Below are 19,974 nucleotides of genomic sequence, written 5' to 3'. Positions count from 1 at the left end.
TCTCCAAGTCCATGATTTTCTTTTCTGTGGAAAGTTTCATTTGTGCCATATATTAGATTCCAGATATGTGATATCATATGGTGTTTGTCTTTCTCTTTCTGACTTTGATGATTTTTTTTTTTTAAGTGCCTGACAGACCTAACATTTTTGAGCTGTCACACCTCCAAGCTATAACACTTTCACTTTAAGGAGCTTGCTCTTGCTTTCAAGGAGCTCGCTGCACCAATTCTTTGCTGCATGCTCAGGCGAGAACCAAGAAAACAATGCAGCAGTAACACTGAGATGGCAACTATATTTTGATTGTGCTGACTATTCTCAGATCATTAATGGACACAAAGTTAGAGACACAAGTGGGACCAGAATAACAAACAGTTGTAAAAGTTAATTCTTTTTTATCAAATCAGTAGCTATAGCTGGTTTAAAGAGACATTTTAACAGAAAGTTTATAATTGTCAAAAACCACAAAAAAAAGCAATTTTTAACCTTAATTCCTCTCAACCCCGTCTTTCTGACCATAAAGATACTTTTATAAAAATTAATCTCTTCTGTTATTTGAAATTACATCTTTACACTGTTCGCCATTATTTCATTTTTCTTTTTAAACATTATCCACTAGTTTCTAATAAGATATATACATAGTGTTTTACCAGTTCTCTCTTACTCTTCCCTGTTGTTCCCAATGTATATATAACAAAAGTCACTGTTAAAGCAATATTCATAGGCTTTGTTATTTTGATCAGGTAACATCTTACACTGTTGAATTACATGGTGAAATATTACCTTTTTTTTGACCATGCCTGTAGCAGCATGTGGAAGCATCTGCAGCATGTGGAAGTTCCGGGGCCACAGAGCAAACTCATGCCACAGCAGCCACAGCCCAAGTCAATTCAGTGACAATGCCAGATCCTTAAACTGCTGTATCACAGGGGAACTCCTATAATTGCACTTTTATACAAACTTGTGTTTTGCCTAGACTTGATAAATGCCATATTTTCATTGTTCAGTAGCTTGCTTAGCTTTCTGTGTATAAATAATTAAATTATTCTCAGATTTTCTAATATAAGTAACTGCAAAACACCTTTCAATCTGATCAAACAGAACAGGATTCAAAGATTTGTGAAATATTTGAAACATTTGAAAATGTCTCAACTTCACCTTATACACAATTAGTAGCTTGGCTAGATATGCAACTTTCGATTGAAAATTATTTTTCTTTAGAAATTTGAAAGAATTTTTCATTTTCTTTGGTTTCCAGTAGTGCTACTGAGACGTCCAATGTCATTCTCACTATTAATTCTTTTATATATTGACACTGTCTTCCTCCTGACGCCCCAATAGTCACAAATCTTTTAGGATATTCTATTTATCCTCGAAATTCTAATACTCCATAATAATATACAGTGAGATGAAGTTTTTAACTCATTTTGCTTAGCTCTCTTTGGATACTCTGTATCTGAAAATCTGTGCACTTTACTTCTCTGATATTGCCTTATTTCTTTGGTTATTTCTCCCTAGCATTTTCCTCTGTTTTTCTTTTTTGAAATTGATGTTAACAGGATGTTGTACCTCTGATGTTGACACTCTAATTTACAATTTTTTTCCTATTTCCATCTCTCTTTTGTAGTAGTTGTTCTATTTTCTGGGAGATTTCCTATATCTTCTGAGCTGTTCAATAATGATTTACTTTATCATGTCATGATTCTTTTAGAGATATCATTCTTGTTGCTTTGGAATATACAGTATTAGACTCGTAGTTTGTTAAAGTTTTTCAGAAAATACTAATTTTTAATTTTTGTCTGCACTATGGTCTGTCTATTTTTATTTTGTTTTCCTTTCTACTGTTTGTTGTTTCCCTGTTTGTTGGTCTCTATTATATTAAATGATTTCTGCAAATGTCTTTTAAACTTAATCAGGTATTAATTTTAAGAATAAGGTAGAACATGAATGGCATTTCTATTGCTTGTAAATAGCTGGGCTGCAGAGTTATGACCAGGTAGGGCCAGGGACATTTAATTTTGCTTATCCCAAAATTAAATGGATCTTTTCTCCCTGGATATTGAATTTTCCCATAGATGAATTGTTCATTTACTAGCATGAAGAACAAACTTGGCAACCTACATCTAGGAGAATAAGCAGTGAGTTCGTTATGCTGACTTTTTTTTTTTTTTTTTTTTTTTTTTTTTTTTCCTTTTTAGGGCCGCATCAGCGGCACATGGAGGTTCCCAGGCTGGGGGTAGAATCGGAGCTGTAGCCGCTGGCTACAGCCATGGCCAGAGCAACACAGGACCCGAGCCACATCTGCGACCTACACCACAACTCACGACAACACCAGATCCTTAACCCACTGAGCGAGGCCAGGGATCGAACCTGCAACCTCATGGTTACTAGTCGGATGTGTTTCCACTGAGCCACTATGGTAACTTCCATCATGCTGACTTTAACTCAAACTCTGTTTTTAATAACTTATGCCACTTCCATTTGTGTAGGATTCCAGAATCAAGAGTCTCTCTGACCGAACTCTCCATAGAAACCTCTATGCTTTTACTAGAATAGCCAAAGAGAATTCACTGTTTTTTGTTTGAGATTGGAAAGTTTGGGGGTGGGTATATCTACTCCTTAAACAGAATTTCAAATAATCTCAGTTTTCAGGTCTATTGTGTATGTCTGTTTTATGGTGTTTCCAATTCTTGAGACTTACCAAAGTTTTAGGGGAAAATCTGCTGAATTTTTGTTCACTTCTCTCTTGAGGAATCTTTGCAAAGTGAAGAAAATCTACATCTAAATCACATTAATCCATCCACTGTTCATCTTCCAAAATTTTGTTGACATTGATCATCTATTATAATCTCCTCTCCAATAATCCTTGTCCTTCTGAGTTTCTGTCATTCACATTACTTTAATGTTATTTTCTCATAGTTATTAAGGAATTACCCACTGAATTCTAGGAACTACCCACTTCTAATAAAAGTGGAGATTGCTTTCCATCAGTATTTTCTTCCTTCCTGTGGGTCTGTTATAAGAATCCTGAAAGGCATCACTCCTTATGAGGAGTTTGTAAATATTTATGGACAAAATATGTTCAAAATACATTTTTAAATTAAGATGGTAGACACAGATAACTTGGTTCTGATTATGGCTCCAAGTTACATTCAAAAAATTGTTTTACACTTAGTGCCCTAGCTTCCTTTTCTGTAAATTGGGGTTAACAATAGTATTTAATTAATGTGGTTATAGCAAGAACTAAATGAGTAATATATATAAAGCATTCAGAAGAGTGGTACAAGTTCACACAGAATTTCAGTGTGCTATTGCTCTTCCTGAGCTGTTCCCAGACTTCAAATTATCCTCAGTCTATTGCACTTCGTTATTTAGATCTCTTTGTCTAACTCTTCTGCTTTTTATGTGGGACCAATCTGATATTAATATGTTGTACTTTCATTTGAATTCATCTCAAAGTATTGGTAATTTCCCTTAAGAGTTCCTACTTGACCCATGAATTATTTACAGATATTTAATATCCATGTGTTTGTGAGTTTCATAAATTTCTTTCCGGTAATTATTTCTTATTTCATTCCATTGTCATCTGAGAGCACACTTTCTGTTGTTTACATACTTTTAATGTATTAAAATCTTTTTTACGGCCTAGCATATAATCTATCCATATGCATTCGAAAAGAATATAAGAATGAATATTCTGATCCTGTTGGGTGGAATGTCCCATAGATATTTATTAGGTCAAGTTGATTGATAATGTAGTTCAAGTGTCTTTTATTTTCCTGTTGATTTTGTCTGTTCTGGTATTAAAAGAGGGGTATTAAGGCATCCAACTATTATTGTAGAAGTGTCTGATTCTTTTTTCCATTGTGTCCAATTTTACTTCATCATACTTTAAGCTCTCTAGTTAGATAAGTTTATAATTATTATAACATTCTTGACAGAATAATCATTTTATCATTATAAAATGTTTTTGTTTGTCTCTACTAAAACTTCTGTTCTTAAACATATTTTTCTGATATTTGCTTAGCCATTCCAGTTTTATTGTTGTGTTGTTTTGTTTTCTTGTTATTATTACAGTATATCTTTTTTTTTTTTTTTTTTTTTTTTTTTGTCTTTTGCCATTTCTTGGGCTGCTCCCGCTGCATATGGAGGTTCCCAGGCTAGGGGTCCAATCAGAGCTGTAGCTGCCAGCCTACGCCAGAGCCATAGCAATGTGGGATCTGAGCCATGTCTGCAACCCACACCACAGCTCATGGCAACACCGGATCCTTAACCCACTGAGCAAGGCCAGGGATCGAACCCTCAACCTCATGGTCCCTAGTCGGATTCGTTAACCACTGAGCCATGACGGGAACTCTCAGTATACCTATTTTAATGCTTTTATACTTAACCTGTACAAAAAAAGCTCTTGACTTTAAAGTATATCACTTGTATACAGCATATGTTTGTATCATTTTTTAACCCATTCTGAAATGTCTCCCTTTAGATAAAATGTTTAATCTTTTTATATTAAATGTAATTAATATTCAATTTTATAATTTTTATATCAAATGTAAGTCAGGTAGGATTTAAGTCCAACTTTTGTGATTTGTTTTCCATGTGTCACATTTTTTCCTAATTTCTCATCCTCTACTACTGGCCCCTTTTGTTGTTGTTGCTGCTGCTGCTGTTGTTGTTTAAGAGATATTTTCTAGTGTATAATTTCAATCCTCTTATGTTTTACTCTATTTTTTAGTTATATTCTTAATGTTTTCCCTAAGGATTACAAATAGCATGTTAACTTGGAAGTATCTGGTTTTGATTAATACCAGCTTAATTTAAATAGTATAAAAAATTTTCCTCCTATGTAGCTCTATTACTTTGCCCTACTTTGTGCTATTACTGATATAAAAATTGCATCTTGGAGTTCCCTTGTGGCTCAGTGGGGTAAGGATCTGGCATTGTCACTGCAGTGGCTTAGATCACTGCTGTGGTGAAGGTTTGATCCCTGTACCAGGAACTTCTACAAGCCACAGGTGTGGCCAAATTGGAAAAAAAAAAAGAATCTATACATAATATGCCCATGAACAAAGTTATAATTATTAATTTATGCAGTTGTCTTTTAAAACAAGAGGGAAAAAAAAGTGTTACAAAAAGTACATTTATACTATTTTTATATTTATCTATATAGTTTTACCTTTATTGATGTTCTTTATTTTTTCATATGGATTCAAGTTACTGGCTAGTGTCCTTTGATTTTCATCTGAAGGACTCACTTTGGTGATTCTTCAGCACATGTCTGCTAAAAAAGAAAAAATCTCAAGTTTTTTTATAAAAGTATTGAAAGTTTTATGAATTTGCATGTCATTCTTCTGTAATGGCCATGGTCATCTCTGCATCATTCTAATTTTTGTAGGCTTGCTACTAAAGTAAGCAATTAGTATCTGTTCTTATGTGGTACAGAATTTTAAATGTTATAGATTATGAAGTTATAGATAAAAGCTTATTTATTTAGAGACAATTTCAAGAGCATATTTGGGCAATGTTAATATTGATGTTGCAAATTCAATGTTACAGTGCAGCAAGATATAATAGATGAAACAGCTAACAACATTTTTTCCAGATAAATAAGGTTAAGGTTAATTATCAGTTGTCACATCTTTTCCAATATTTTCAGTTAGCTTTCAACTTCACAAAAGTGAAATGAAAGGATGGCATATTTTGAATTAATTCCTGATCCAAAACACAGAATTCTTAAAGGTGAAAGTCCATTGACAGAGCCTGTGTTTCCTGTGAAAAATAAACCTGTACCACTCTTTGAAAAATTTATAAATATTTTACAAATAATATGTTCCTGAAGTTACTCTAGCATTTTAAATGGTTTCAGTGCACACACAAATTTCTATCCTCACACCCCACTCTTTCTAGTGAAGTTGATTAAGTGACTCTTTTTTTGGGGGGGGGGTCCCTGTCTTGCAAGACATGTTTTTATAATATTTTTTCAGCCTCTTTGCTGAAAACTCCATCTTGTCTTTCCTTACTTTGTCCGGTCTTCCTGCTTGAGAAACAGTCATGGTGATGGTAAATGACTTAAGCTTAAGAACAAAGACCTAAAGGCATCATTATTCACGGGGTCAGCTGAATGAGGACATAATACATTGGTCTAGGCACGCCCAGACCTGTGCAGATTGGCACACCGTTTGCACAAGCATGATATGTCCTCTAAAGAATAAGAGAAAGAGGAACCTCATGGCCAAGTGGTTTATGAGTGGTTGTTAGCAGAATATGCATTAGCAAAGAGAACTAAGGTGCAAACCTAGGCACACAGGGTTGCCACAAATAGGCATGGCTTTTGCAGAAGCACAGTGAGGATTCTCTGAAATGCTCTGCATAGATAGCTAACTCAAATGCTAATGATTCTTAAATGCCTAAAGTTTAGAGTAAAAGCTAAGTGACTTTTAAAATAATAAAAGAACGTATAAAATAATAAAAAAAAAAAAACCCTATATCCTGCACCTACAACCCCTTTTCACTTGGCGTAATCCTCAAGAGCACAATAAAAGCAGTGTGGTTTCTTGAGGCAGGGCTCTTAGTCCCTGAGACCTTGAGTCCCCCAGTTCCCACCTGTACTTAAGATAAATGTCTCTGTGTTTTATGTTAACTTTTTTATGTTAACTTTTTTACCTTAAGTTCCACAGCACCCGTTCTTCAGCCCCATCCTGTTGTACCGGTCTCAGCATCCCAGATTACTTTTAGGTAGTTTGTTCCTCCTCTCCTGAACCCATTTCCTGGTAACAAAACAGTAAGATACAGATAAAGATTCTGACTCCCAGGGAAGTTAGGTTCTGATACCCTGGACTAGGCAGAGGGCCTAGAATCGCACTGTTTACATGGAATCTTATGTGTAATTGGTGAGCTTCTGAACATCTCAAAGAGACATTTAACACAGTTAAAGCTTCTGGAGAGAGAATGCATTTTATTGCCATCATTTTAATTTCATCTATCTAGATAATTCATGTTCTTGGTATAAAATTCAAAAGTAACAGTAGAAAGAAAAAGAACTCTTACACGCTTTTCCTGAAGCCATCCATTTCCCCCTCCTAGAGGTTATTATTTTTACCAGCTTCTTTTATATTTTTCAGGGGCATAGGAACTTGTGCCATATAGAGGGTTATTCCTCTTATTAGGGTAAGTTTGTATGTTTGTGTGTGTGTGTGTGTATGTGTTTTCTGAATTGTAGTCTGCGAGAATCTGAAGTCTCTTTCTAAAAGGAGAGTTAAAAAGAAGGAGTTCCCGTCGTGGCGCAGTGGTTAACTAATCCGACTAGGAACCATGAGGTTGCGGGTTCGATCCCTGCCCTTGCTCAGTGGGTTAACGATCCGGCGTTGCCGTGAGCTGTGGTGTAGGTTACAGATGCGGCTCGGATCCTGCATTGCTGTGGCTCTGGCGTAGGCTGGCAGCTACAGCTCCGATTAGACCCCTAGCCTGGGAACCTCCATATGCTGTGGGAGTGGCCCAAGAAATGGCAAAAAAAAAGACAAAAAAAAAAAAAAGAGAGAGAGGCCAGGAGTTCCTCTGTGGCTTAGCAGGTTGAAGACAGTGTTGTCACTGCTGTGTCATGGGTTTGATCCTTAATCCCAGAACTTTCACATGCCTTGAGCATGGACAAAAAGAGAGAGAGAGAAGCCAGCTTCGTATGATTTTTATTATCGCCTCAGTCTATCTCCTTCAAATATCATCTTTAAATAATGATGATAGTAAAAGTGGGATTCATTGACTTTGACAGTGCTGATCCATCCATTCAAGGAAAAGGATGGTGTGCCTGTGGGGTTCTAAACTATATTCATGAACATGTTAAAATCCTGGCTGGAACTCTCTATGCTTTGGGTACAGCAGTCATGCTGCTATCTGCTTTTTAATATCATCTTGGGAATACCCTTCACCTCTCTCCTTAATTGAAACTCGTGTTTTCTGTTTCCCATAGTTCTTCATTTTTGGTTTGCTATCTCATATTCCTGGAATATATAGCACAGTTGCTTTGTGAGAAACAATATGTTGGAAGCATATTTTTTGAGACTGTAACATCTCCAAGACTTTATTCTACTCTTTGCTTAGTAGTTTGAGCAAGTATAGAACTCTAGATTAGAGTTTCCTTCAGAATATTAAACATACAAATCCATCAATCTACTTTTCAGCATTACTTTTTTTCTTTCTTCTTATGGGCAATTAGAACCATATATTTTAAGAATTGTTCCTAACTTCACAATGATATGCTTAATTAATCTATTATCTTGGGTCCTTGGTGTGTCATTTCCATTAAGAAATTTATGTTCTTCATCTTGAGAAATCCACTTCAGTCATTCCTCCTTCTACCTTGTCTCTGGTCTGTTCTTTCTGGAACTTATGTTATTCAGATATTACATCTTCATTGGGCTTTCCAATTTTCTCACCTCCTTTCCATCTATTTGTCTTTTTGTTCTGTTCTTTATACATTTTCCAAATTAATCTTCCAGACCTCCTTTTTTTCCTGCTTATTTTCTATTGTGTTTATAATGCTTTTAGAAAAAAATCTTAGAGGTTAGAATAGGGACATCTAGAAGCATTAGCACATGGGGCAAAGGACTGGGAACTGTAATACACATTCACCTTTCTTTCTTTAATTTCTTTTTTTTTTTTTTTTTTTTTTGGTCTTTTTGTCTTTTCCTAGGGCTGCTCCCGTGGCATATGGAGGTTCCCAGGCCAGGGGTCTAATTGGAGCTGTAGCCACTGGCCTATGCCACAGCCACAGCAAGGTGGATCTGAGCCACGTCTCTGACCTACACCACAGCTCACAGCAACGCTGGATCCTTAACCCACTGAGTGAGGCCAGGGATCCAACCTGCAACCTCATGGTTCCTAGTTGGATTCATTAACCACTGTGCCACGACGGGAACTCACGTCATCTTTGTTTCTTTAGATTCCATAAAAAGTACTCAGCATAAAACAGACTCACAATAAATAAACAAATAAGTAGATAAATAAATAATAAAGCCTAGATTCTAGTCACAACTTTCTGTCCCCCTTCACATTGGCATAGCAATGTCCTCTCTTGGTCTCAGTTTTTAACTAGCAATTCCAGATTATATTTTCTCTCTGCCACTGACAACACTAACATTTGATTCTAATAATGTAATTCGTATGTTATAACAATTTTACATTGTTATAATATAAATCATGTGTAATTCAGATGATTCACAAATTCATATATGAATTTGTGATTTATGTGAATTTAAACACATATCTTAGTTAACTGAAAATTTTAAATTATTTCCTGTAAAGAACTTACTAAATCAGTAAAGAGTTATTTAGAATAAGGAAAAGAACTGAGCTCTTTAGTACTTGAAATCCACTACAAATCTATCCCAATTTATTATATTTTTACTAGAGCTTAACTATTTACCTTAAGTAGATAAACCAGAAAAAGCTTTAGTAATACTGCAATTGGTAAACTGAGTTCTTTAGATAAATTTCAAAATGATTTCTTTTATCATGTATTATACTGAGATAAAGCCATCCACAGTGGCATATTAAAATGTAAAAGAGTTTCACATAATTCTACTCATTAAGCAGAAGTCACACAAAGAATTTTCTTGTGATGTGAAACAGTGCAAAATGTTTATGTATCTTGATACTGATTAAAGGAAAGCTATCGAAGTTTGTCTTACAACAATTTCTCTCTTTTTTTTTTTTTTTGAGTTTAAAAGTGACTTTTCCAAATTCTGGACATCTATACCTTTAAATCAGTCAGGCAAGAGCCAGATCTTTTAAAAAAGTTTGATTTCATTTGCCAATCCACTCATTTAGAAAGTATGCTTTTTAGTCCTCTTTTTAAATAAAAGCAGTCTTGCCTGCACAGATTTCATCATCACTATTGAAAATATTTATCTGCCAAAGGAAAGAGAAGAGTACAAATCAGAAACACAGATACATCTTCTGACATGATTCATTTAGAAACTAGTTCTCAAGTTGTCATTACATTGACCACATAAAAATTAGAAATGATTTGTTTGGAGACCTACAGCTATTTCTAGACTCAAGATGTTTAGACAACTGTAGATAAAGTTTCATTATTAAACTGAACTAAATATGCTATAATTATGTACAAATCAGGATTATTTTTGCTCCATCAACTTATTAACATATTTAGGCCAAGCATCCAGGATACTATCATTTTTCAAAATTACACACATGTATTTCCCAGCCAAAAAAAGTGAAAAGTAATGTTTGAAAATCAAGGTCAAGTGTTGTTTGGACAATGTTTATGTTTCTATCATCTGATTGCTTCCATTTTTATTCTGTTCTATGAAACCTAGAATAGGCTTATACTTTCACATTTATTAACACTCATCACACTTGGAATTATTAGTTAAATATCTTTTTCTCCAATAAATAATAGATTCACTAGGCCAGGGGCCACTACTGTCTTATTTTCTTCTGTATATATAAACTGTCACATTAAGTACCAAAGAATATTTGAATTAATTAATGATAAATGAATGAAGAAACCTATCTTACCAGGCTGACAAGTGAACTAGTAAATGCAAGTTGGAATGTATGAATTGACCCAGCATTTTCCACAATTTTTATATAGTGATAGTTTATTTAAAATTTGGTATGTGAAATGTTATATGCAGAGAGTTAACAAATAGTAAGGAAAAATGATGGCAGAGGGAACTGAAGATGTAGATGTCAATTGAGCCTAGGGAAAGTTAGAACTAAAAAAAAAAAATCTATATTCTCAGGAGTTCCCATTGTGGCGCAGCAGAAACAAATCTGACAAGGAACCATGAAGTTGTGGGTTTCAATCCCTGGCCTCACTCAGTGGGTTAAGGATCTGGCATTGCCATGAGCTATGGTGTAGGTCACAGAGTCAGCTCAGATCTGATGTTGCTACAGCTGTGGATTAGGCCGGCAGCTGTAGTTCCGACTGGACCCCTAGCCTGGGAACCTTCATATGCCATGGGTACAGCCCTAACCAAAAAAAAAAAAAAAAAAAAAAAAAAAATCTATATTCTCTATTTAAGTATTTAAGAAATAGAATTTAAGAATTCTTCAGTAAACAGTATTATTATGATCTCTTGACTAACTATAACTCATTCAAATGACATATGAGATGAAGCCCTCTCAGAATTTTACCATGTTAAATGAAGAATTACACTGAAGTTTGAGTTTATGTTTCCAGAATATCAAAATTTTGTACTTAGGTAAAGATGAGATTGACGTTTTGGAGAACTGCTTTCTGAGTATAGATAATTTTTGTTCATTTTGTATTTTGTGTTCTTCTTAAAGTGGTTTTCTAAGTTTTCTTTTTATATACTAAGATATTTGTTTATAAAAAAATATATAATCTCTCCCTGTAGGCATGACAAACATGACTAGAATGCTACATAGCAGTGCTTTAGATATAATCTAAAAATTGTCCTTATGTGCAACAGCAGAGACCAGTGACTCATGAAATTGCTCAGCGTTGGGCACAGTCCTTCTTATAGAACTAATAGTTTATATGAGACATTTTTCTTCAAACTTCAAAACCAAAATATAAACTCTATTCAGTAAGTCAGTATTTACATTAAAACGAATTTCTTACTCACCGGAAAAGATTTAATTAAGTATTTTTAAAAGTGTGAAAATCAGCAAGACATCTTTTTGAACAATTTAAATATTTCCCTGCCTATTTGGTTTGGAATAAAACAGAAAACAGGAGGCAAAAACAACAGCAGCAGCAACTCAGGAGGGAAAAACTATTAATTTCTCTGCATCTGTAATAATATACTCAGCTCCTCTCCTCTGAAATGGAAGAAAAGTTCATTTCCAGACTATTGTCTTTGTGATTAGGATCTGATCCCATTTCAACACTCAAGATTCCTCTTATGAAACTAGCCATTTTTATGAATTTTATTACATTTATAGTTCTACAATGATCATCACAACCCAATTTTATAGCATTTCCACCCCAAACCCCCAGCGCATCCCCTCACACCCCAAACTGTCTCCTTTGGAAACCACAAGTTTTTCTAAGTCTGTGAGTCACTATCTGTTCTGCAAAGAAGTTCATTGTGTCCTTTTTTTAGATTCCACATGTAAGTGATAGCATATGATGTTGGTGTCTCACTGTCTGACTAACTTCACTTAGCATGAGAATTTCTAGGTCCATCCATGTTGCTAAAAATGCTGGTATTTCATTCATTTTAATGGCTGAGTAATATTCCTTTATGTATATGTACCACATCTTCTTGATCCACTCCTCTGTCAATGGACATTTAGGTTGTTTCTATGTCTTGGCTATTGCAAATAGTGCTGCCATGAACATCGGAGTATATGTGTCTTTGCAAGTCATGGTTTTCTCTGGATAGATGCGCAGGAGTGGGATTGCTGGATCAAATGGTTTTAGTTTTCTGAGGAATCTCCATACTGTTTTCCACAGTGGCTGCACCAATTTATGTTCCTAACAACAGAGTAATAGGGTTCCCTTTTCTCCACACCCTCTTCAGAATTTATTGATTGTAGACTTTTGGATGATGGTCATTCTGGCTGGTGTAAGGTGGTATCTCATAGTGGTTTTGGTTTTCAATTCTCTAATAATTAGTGACTTTGAACATCTTTTCATGTGTTTTTTGGCCATCATTATGTCTTCTTTGGAGAATTGTCTGTTTAGATCTTCTGCCACTTTTTTGATAGGGTTGTTTGTTTTATTGGTATGGAGCTGCAGGAGGTGTTTACTCAATAGCCCTTTTTGTTCTGCATCATCAATTTCTTTCTTAATGCTTGATTATTCTCCAAAATACATATATCCTAATAGCACTCATTTTATTTATCTTGCAGCATACATTAGTAACTATCATTCTGCCAGATTTCCTTAATTTAAAATCTCTGCCCAGGCATTCTCTGGTGATCTAGTGGTTAAGGATTCATCATTGTCACTGCTGTGGCTCAGTTTCAGTCCCTGTTCTGGAAACTTTCACATGCCATAGGTGAAGCCAAAACCAAAGCAAAACAAAACAAAAATAAAATCTCTGTCCATAAACTGTCCATGTCTCTTCTAACACTGTAAGATATGAAAAATATTTCATACCTCCTCAGATGAGGTTTTCCTTAAGTACCCAAGGTAAAATCCCTCAGTTGCTTTCTACCATGCCTCACTGTTAATTTCCTTTACTCTATCAATCACAATCTGACCTTATAGCAATTATTTATTTTTTTAACTTGTTAGTTTAATCTTTCTCCTCAAGGTAGCATCTAGACTCTTTGAGTCTAATCCTTTAAATTTCTTGCCCATTGGTGTATCTTAAACTCCTAACAGAACTCAGAACATAGTGGTTACTTAACATGTGTTTATAGAATGAATAGAAGACCTATACCAGTTCCATAGAAAAATTAAGCTTCTCTTGGAGTTCCCATTGTGGCTCAGCAGTAATGAAGCCAACTAATATCCATGAGGATGCAGGTTTGACCCCGACCTTGCTCAGTGGGTTAAGGATCCAGCTTTGCCATGAGCTGTGGTATAGGTCGCAGATGCATCTCAGATCTGGCATTGCTGGGGCTGGGGTGTAGGCTGGCAGCTGCAGCTTGGATTTGACTCCTAGCCTGGAAACGTCCATATGCCACTAGTGTGGGCTTAAAAAAAAAAAAAAGAAAAGAAAAATTAACAATCTCAACCCTAAGTAACTGCAAAGGAGGCACAGTGTCCTGTTGCCACTTGTATTTCTCTACCCTTTGTCCTATCTTTCTTCTACACTTTGGGCCTTTCACTATAATAGTCTATCCAGTATTTTGCCCTTTAGACAGAGTTCATTCTCCAAATTAATCACCTATTTCAGCAATTATTCGAGTCCATGTATTATTATTTAATGTTATTTAATTAATTCATAATAACATAAAAATTAAGGTTTGTATTTTCTTCCCTGCTGTTTTTCCAAGTACATTTTAAGTTATTCAAAGGAATGACAGTATGATATCATCATTGTGGTGGACAGTAAATCAGGCTCTGTCTGATTCTCCAGACACCTTCACTAACTCCTAGAGGGATCTGTGTAACTGTCCCCCCAATAACTTTTACCATTTCTTCCACTATCATGTAATATTGATTTTGAGCATAGTTACCAAACTTTCTAAAACTACTCTCATCTTTACCCATCCAAAACTTCTACTTCTCTCATCTCTATTAATGAGACCATAATCTATTCTTATCATAAATGACCATCACATTGTGACTTTATTGCTCAAGGCACAAAAGGGTTACCAACTTTATTTCACCTCCTACATATTTAGTCACCAAACATTGTCAATCATACCTGAAAAATAACATTAAATCATCCATTTTTTCCCTTATTTACATTTCCACTTGTCCAATCTCAGTTGAAGACCTTGACATGTGCCGAAAGGATAAGTTCTCCTTCACACAAACCCTTCTTCAAACAGCTACTATGATCTTGACAAGATGCAAATCTTCAGGCTATTTCCACTCACAATAAGGAAATAATTCCTGATCTAGGATCAAGGTGGTGGAGGAGTAAAACATGGAGCTCATCTTTTTCCACAAACACATCACAAAAAACCATCTACATGTAGAATGTTCATATAGAACATCTACTGAACTCTGGCAGAAGACCTTAAACCTCCAAAAAGGGCCAGAAAATCACCATATAACCAGGTAGAACAAAAAGAGAGAGGGAGAGAAGGGGGGGAGGGAATCAGGACAAGACCAGCACTTCTGAGAGGGAGCTGTGAAAGAGGAAAGGAACCCACACCCTTAGAAGCCACATAACTGATGGGGCGATCAGTCGAGACAGAGTGAACTCAAAGCCTTGGAGAAAAGTGCAGCAGCCAGACAGAGGAGGGCAAAGCAGAAAAAGAGCAGCACAAATCATTGATACCAGTGCCCCAGACACCATAGTCTGAGACACTCGGATGGTGGCTGGGCACTGAGACTCAAGCTCCAGAGGTCAGTTCCAGGTAGAGGACTAAGGTTGGCTATGTGGAGATAGCCTGAGGAGCTAGGGAGCAGTTCATCACAGGCTGAGGAGCAGAGCACCACAGCTGAGGGAGTATGGGAGAAGGTGTAGGCCACAGGAGAAGCAAGGAGCCACAGTTGGGGAGGGTAAGAGGAAGAGGGGTAGACCACCACAGAAATATTTTTCTCTGTGCATGCATGGCTCTTAGCTGTGGGGTGCTTCTTGCTTGGGCTACAGGAGGCTGGATGTGTCTTGTGGGAGCTATGGGTGGTAGAGTGCTTCTTGAAAGGGCTGTGGGTGGTGGGGATAAAACACCTCAGCCATCTCAAATACCTGAGGTGGGTGTGGCCTGCCACACTAGGGGTCCATGAACTTGGACCACCTGCAGCCCTAGACACCTCAGGGATAGACACCAGAGGAGGACACCAAAACCAAGATCCACCCATTTTTGCTCTCATTCCCCTGAGAATGCATATACCCTACCACTGCCAAATGCTCTGGGTGATGCCTACAACTGCCTGAGGGTCATCGCTACTTCCCAGGGCGCTGCAAACAGGAGCAGCTGGTGCCACCTCACCATGGGTCCTTGCCACTGTCAAGGGCCCAGCAATCAGGCACTGGCTACTAGCCCTGCTCCTTGCTTCCATCTCCCTGGAAGTGCACACAGGCTGTACACCAGCATGAGGATAACAGCCTGCACACACTGAGAAAAGAGACAGCAAACATCCAAACCAAAGGCAGCCCTCAAGCCAAAAAAAAAATAATGAGTAAGCCTTCTCAAAATACCCAGGGGCACTCTCATATAATATAAATAGCCCCCCAAGACTACAGCAGTTATTACCCCTAAACTCACTGAAAAAGAAAAATATAAGCAAAATGAAGAAGCTCAGGAACCATGCCCAGTTAAAAGAACAGGAGAATTCCCCTGAAGGAACAAACAATGAATAAGATTTCTGAAGTCTAACAAACACCAAGTTCAAAAAGGAGATAGTGAAGATCCTGAAGGAATTAAGAATGAAGATGCAGGAATTAAGAGTGGATATGAACTGTAATGCAGATTACTTTAGAAAGGAGCTAGAAAATATAAGGAGGAACCAAGAAAAATTATAAAATTCAATTGCAGAGACACAAATTGAGCTAAAGGCACTAAAGAGCAGAATGAGTAATGCAGAGTAATGAATTAGTGACTTGGAAGACAGGATAATGGAAATCACCCAATCACCTTTTCTGGACAGCAGACAGAAAACCAAATGAAAAAACATGAAAGCAATATAAGAGATCTATGGGATAATATAAAGTGAGGCAATCTACACATAATAGGAATTCCAGAAGGAGAAGAAAAAGAAAAGGGGACTAAAAATATATTTGAAGAAATTATGTCTGAAAACTTTCCAAATCTAAAGAAGACAGATATCAAGATATAGGAAGCACAGAAGGCCCAAACAAGTTGAACTGAAACAAACCCACACCAAGACATGTTATAATAAAAATGGCAAAGTTAAAGAGAGGATTCTAAAGGCAGCAACAGAAACACAAAACGTTAATTATAAGGGAACCCCCATAAGGCTATTATCTGATTTCTCTACAGAAACACTACAGGCCAGAAGAGAGTGGCAAGATATAGCTAAAGTTCTAAAAGGGAAAAATTTGCAGCCTAGAATACTCTACCCAGCAAGAATATCATTTGAAATAGAAGGATAAATAATTTCTCCAACAAACAAAAGCTAAAAAAAATACAGCAATATTAAACCCATTCTAAAAGAAATACTGAAAGGGCTTCTCTAAATAAAAAAGAAGTAAGAAGAAATAGGATGGAGGAAATCACAACTGGAAAGCAACCACTTAAATAAGCCAATATACAAATCTAAAAGGGGGAAGGAAAAAAAAATATCTTAAAAGTGACAATAAACACAAGGAACAGCAAAAGGACAAACATGAATATGTTTAAAAAAAGGAGTTCAAAATCACAGAATGTGGGGAAGGAAAGTAAGAAAATCTAGACTCTTTTTTTTTTTTAATAATGTATTTGAGCCTATATGACTATCAGGCCAAAGCAAGCAGATGCAGGAAGGGGTTAACATACTTAAAAAACAGAGCAACCACAAATCAAAACCAAACACTACATTCACAAAAACTAAAAAGAAAAGTATCCAAGCATAAAATAAATGGAAATCATCCAACCAAAAAAAGAAAGGAACAAAGGAGAAATATAGAGTCAACTGGAAAACAAGGTTTAAAATGGCAATAAATACATATTTATCAATAATTACCTTAAATGTCAATGGTCTGAATGCTGCAATCCAAACACACAGAGTGGAAGATTAGATAAAAAAGCAAAAGCCTATAATATGCTGTCTACAAGAGACTCACCTTAAGGCAGAGGACACATATAGATTGAAAGTGAGGGGATGGGAAAAGATATTTCATGCCAATGGACAAGACAGGAAAGCAGGAGTTACAATACTCATATCAGACAAAATAGACTTTAAAATGAAGACCATAAAGGGAGACAAAGAAGGACACTGTTTAATGATAAAGGATCCATTCAAGAAGAGGATATTACAATCATCAATATATATGCACCTAATATAGGGGCACCCAGATACCTACAACAAATACTAACAGACATAAAAGGAGAAATTAATGGGAATACAACCATAGTAGGAGACTTTAACACCCCACTCACATCAATGGAAAGATCCACTAGACAGAAAATCAATAAAGCAACAGAAATCCTAAATGACACAATGGAAATTAGACTGAATAGATATTTCAGAACATTACATCCAAAAAAATCAGAAAATAGTCTTTTCAAGTGCATGTGGAACAGTCTCAAGGATTGACCACATACTGGGGCACAAAACTAACCTCAAAAAATTTAAGAGTATAGAAATTATTTCAAACATCTTCTCTGACCACAGTGGCATGAGACTAGAAATCAACCACAGGAAAAGAAATGAGAAAAAAACTGATTACATGGAGACTAAACAATATGCTACTAAAAGACCAATGAATCAATGGGAAAATCAAAAGGGAAATTAAAAATACCTCAAGACAAGAGTTCCCGTCGTGGCGCAGTGGTTAACGAATCCGACTAGGAACCATGAGGTTGAGGGTTCGACCCCTGCCCTTGCTCAGTGGGTTAACGATCCGGCGTTGCCACGAGCTGTGGTGTAGGTTGCAGACGCCGCTCGGATCCCGCGTTGCTGTGGCTCTGGTGTAGGCCGGGGGCTGCAGCTCCGATTCGACCCCTAGCCTGGGAACCTCCATATGCTGCGGGAGCGGCCCAAAGAAATAGCAAAAAAAAAAGACCAAAAAATACATCGAGACAAATGGTAATGAAAACACAACCACTCAAAATCTATGGGATGGAATTCCTGTTGCAGTGCAGTGGAAATGAATCTGATTAGTATCCATGAGGATGTGGGTTCCATCTCTGGCTTTGCTCAGTGTGTTGGGTATGCAGTGTTGCCTTGAGGTGTGGTGTAGGTCACAGATGTGGCTTGGATTCTACATTACCATGGCTGTGGCCTAGTATGGTAGCTGTATCTCAGATTTGACCACTAGTCTGGGAACCTCCATATTCTGTGAATGCAGTTCTTAGAGGGAAATTCATAGTGATACAGGCCTCCCTCAGAAAAGAAGATAAATCTCAAATCAACAGTTTAACCTACCACCTTAAAGAATTAGAAAAAGAACAAACAAAACCTAAAGTCACCAGAAGGAAGGAAATCATAAAGATCAGTGAGGAAATCAATAAAATAGAAAAATAAACAAAACTACAGTAATCAAGACAGTGTTGTACTGATATCAAAACAGACATACAGACCAATGGAATGGAATAGAGAACCCAGAAATAAACCCAGACACCTCTGATCAATTAATCTTTGACAAAGGAGGCAAAAATATAAAATGAGAAAAAGATAGTCTCTCTGGGAAAACTGGGCAGCTGCATGTAAATCAAGAAAACTAGGACACACCCTCACACCATGCACAAAAATAAACTAAAAATGGCTTAAAAACTTAAACACAAGACAAGACACCATAAAATTCCTGGAAGAGAACATAGGCAAAACATCATCTGATATCAACCATACAAATGTTTTTTTTGGTCAGTCTCCCAAGGCAATAGAAATAAAAACAAAAATAAATCAATAGGACCTAATCAAGCTTACAAGCTTTTGCACAGCAAAGGAAAGCATAAAAAGACAAGCTATGGAATGGGAGAAAACAGTTTCAAATGATGGAACTAACAAGAGATTAATCTCCAAAAATATACAAACAACTCATACTACTCAACATCAAAAAAACAAACAACCTAATTGAAAAATGGGCAGAAGATCTGAACAGACATTTCTCCAAAGAAGACATGCAGATGGGAACAGGCACATGAAAAAATTATCAACATCACTAATTATTAGAGAAAGGCACAAATCAAAACTACAATGAGGCACCACTTCACACTGGTCAGAATGGCTATCATTAATAAGTCTACAAATGACAATTACTGGAGAGGGTGTGGGGGAAAGGGAACCATTCTGCACTGTTGAAATGTAAATTGGTACAACTGCTATGGCGAACACTATGAAGGTACTTCAGAAAACTAAATACAAAACTACCCTGTCGTCCAGCAATCCCATTCCTGGGCATATATCTGGACAAAACTTACATTCAAAAAGATACATGCACCCCTATGTTCATTGCAGCACTATTCACAATTGTCAAGACACAGAAAAAACCTAAATGTCCATAGACAGTTGGATGGATTAGGAAGATGTAGTACATATACACAATGGAATACTACTCAACCATAAAAAAGAGCAAAATAATGCCACTGGCAGCAACATGGTTGGAACCAGAGACTCTGATACTAAGTGAAATAAGTCAGTGAGAAGGAAGTAGCCAGCCCCTACCTACAGCATCATTCCTTTCTTGAACATTGTTGTATTTAGCACAAGGCATTTAATTAAGTCCTCTACTTGCAGCCCGTGATCAAGAATATATTGGG

General features: G+C 36.5%; 1 non-coding gene across 1 annotated transcript; it reads right to left on the bottom strand.

Moving 5' to 3' along the window:
- Positions 1–5,309: 5,309 nt before the first annotated feature.
- On the bottom strand, positions 5,310–5,413 carry LOC146403826 (U6 spliceosomal RNA). Its single transcript, XR_014845007.1, has one exon. It is a non-coding gene; the product is annotated as a U6 spliceosomal RNA (small nuclear RNA).
- Between the last annotated feature and the right edge of the window lie 14,561 nt (positions 5,414–19,974).

Source organism: Sus scrofa, chromosome 4 (genome assembly GCF_054392235.1).
Source record: "Sus scrofa isolate SSC_HxYL_T2T_F1_AM1 chromosome 4, Sscrofa_HxYL_maternal_Yorkshire_Landrace_v2.0, whole genome shotgun sequence".
NCBI lineage: Eukaryota > Metazoa > Chordata > Mammalia > Artiodactyla > Suidae > Sus > Sus scrofa.
Note: the sequence above shows the minus strand (reverse complement) of the source record. Positions and strands in the feature narration are given on the sequence as shown.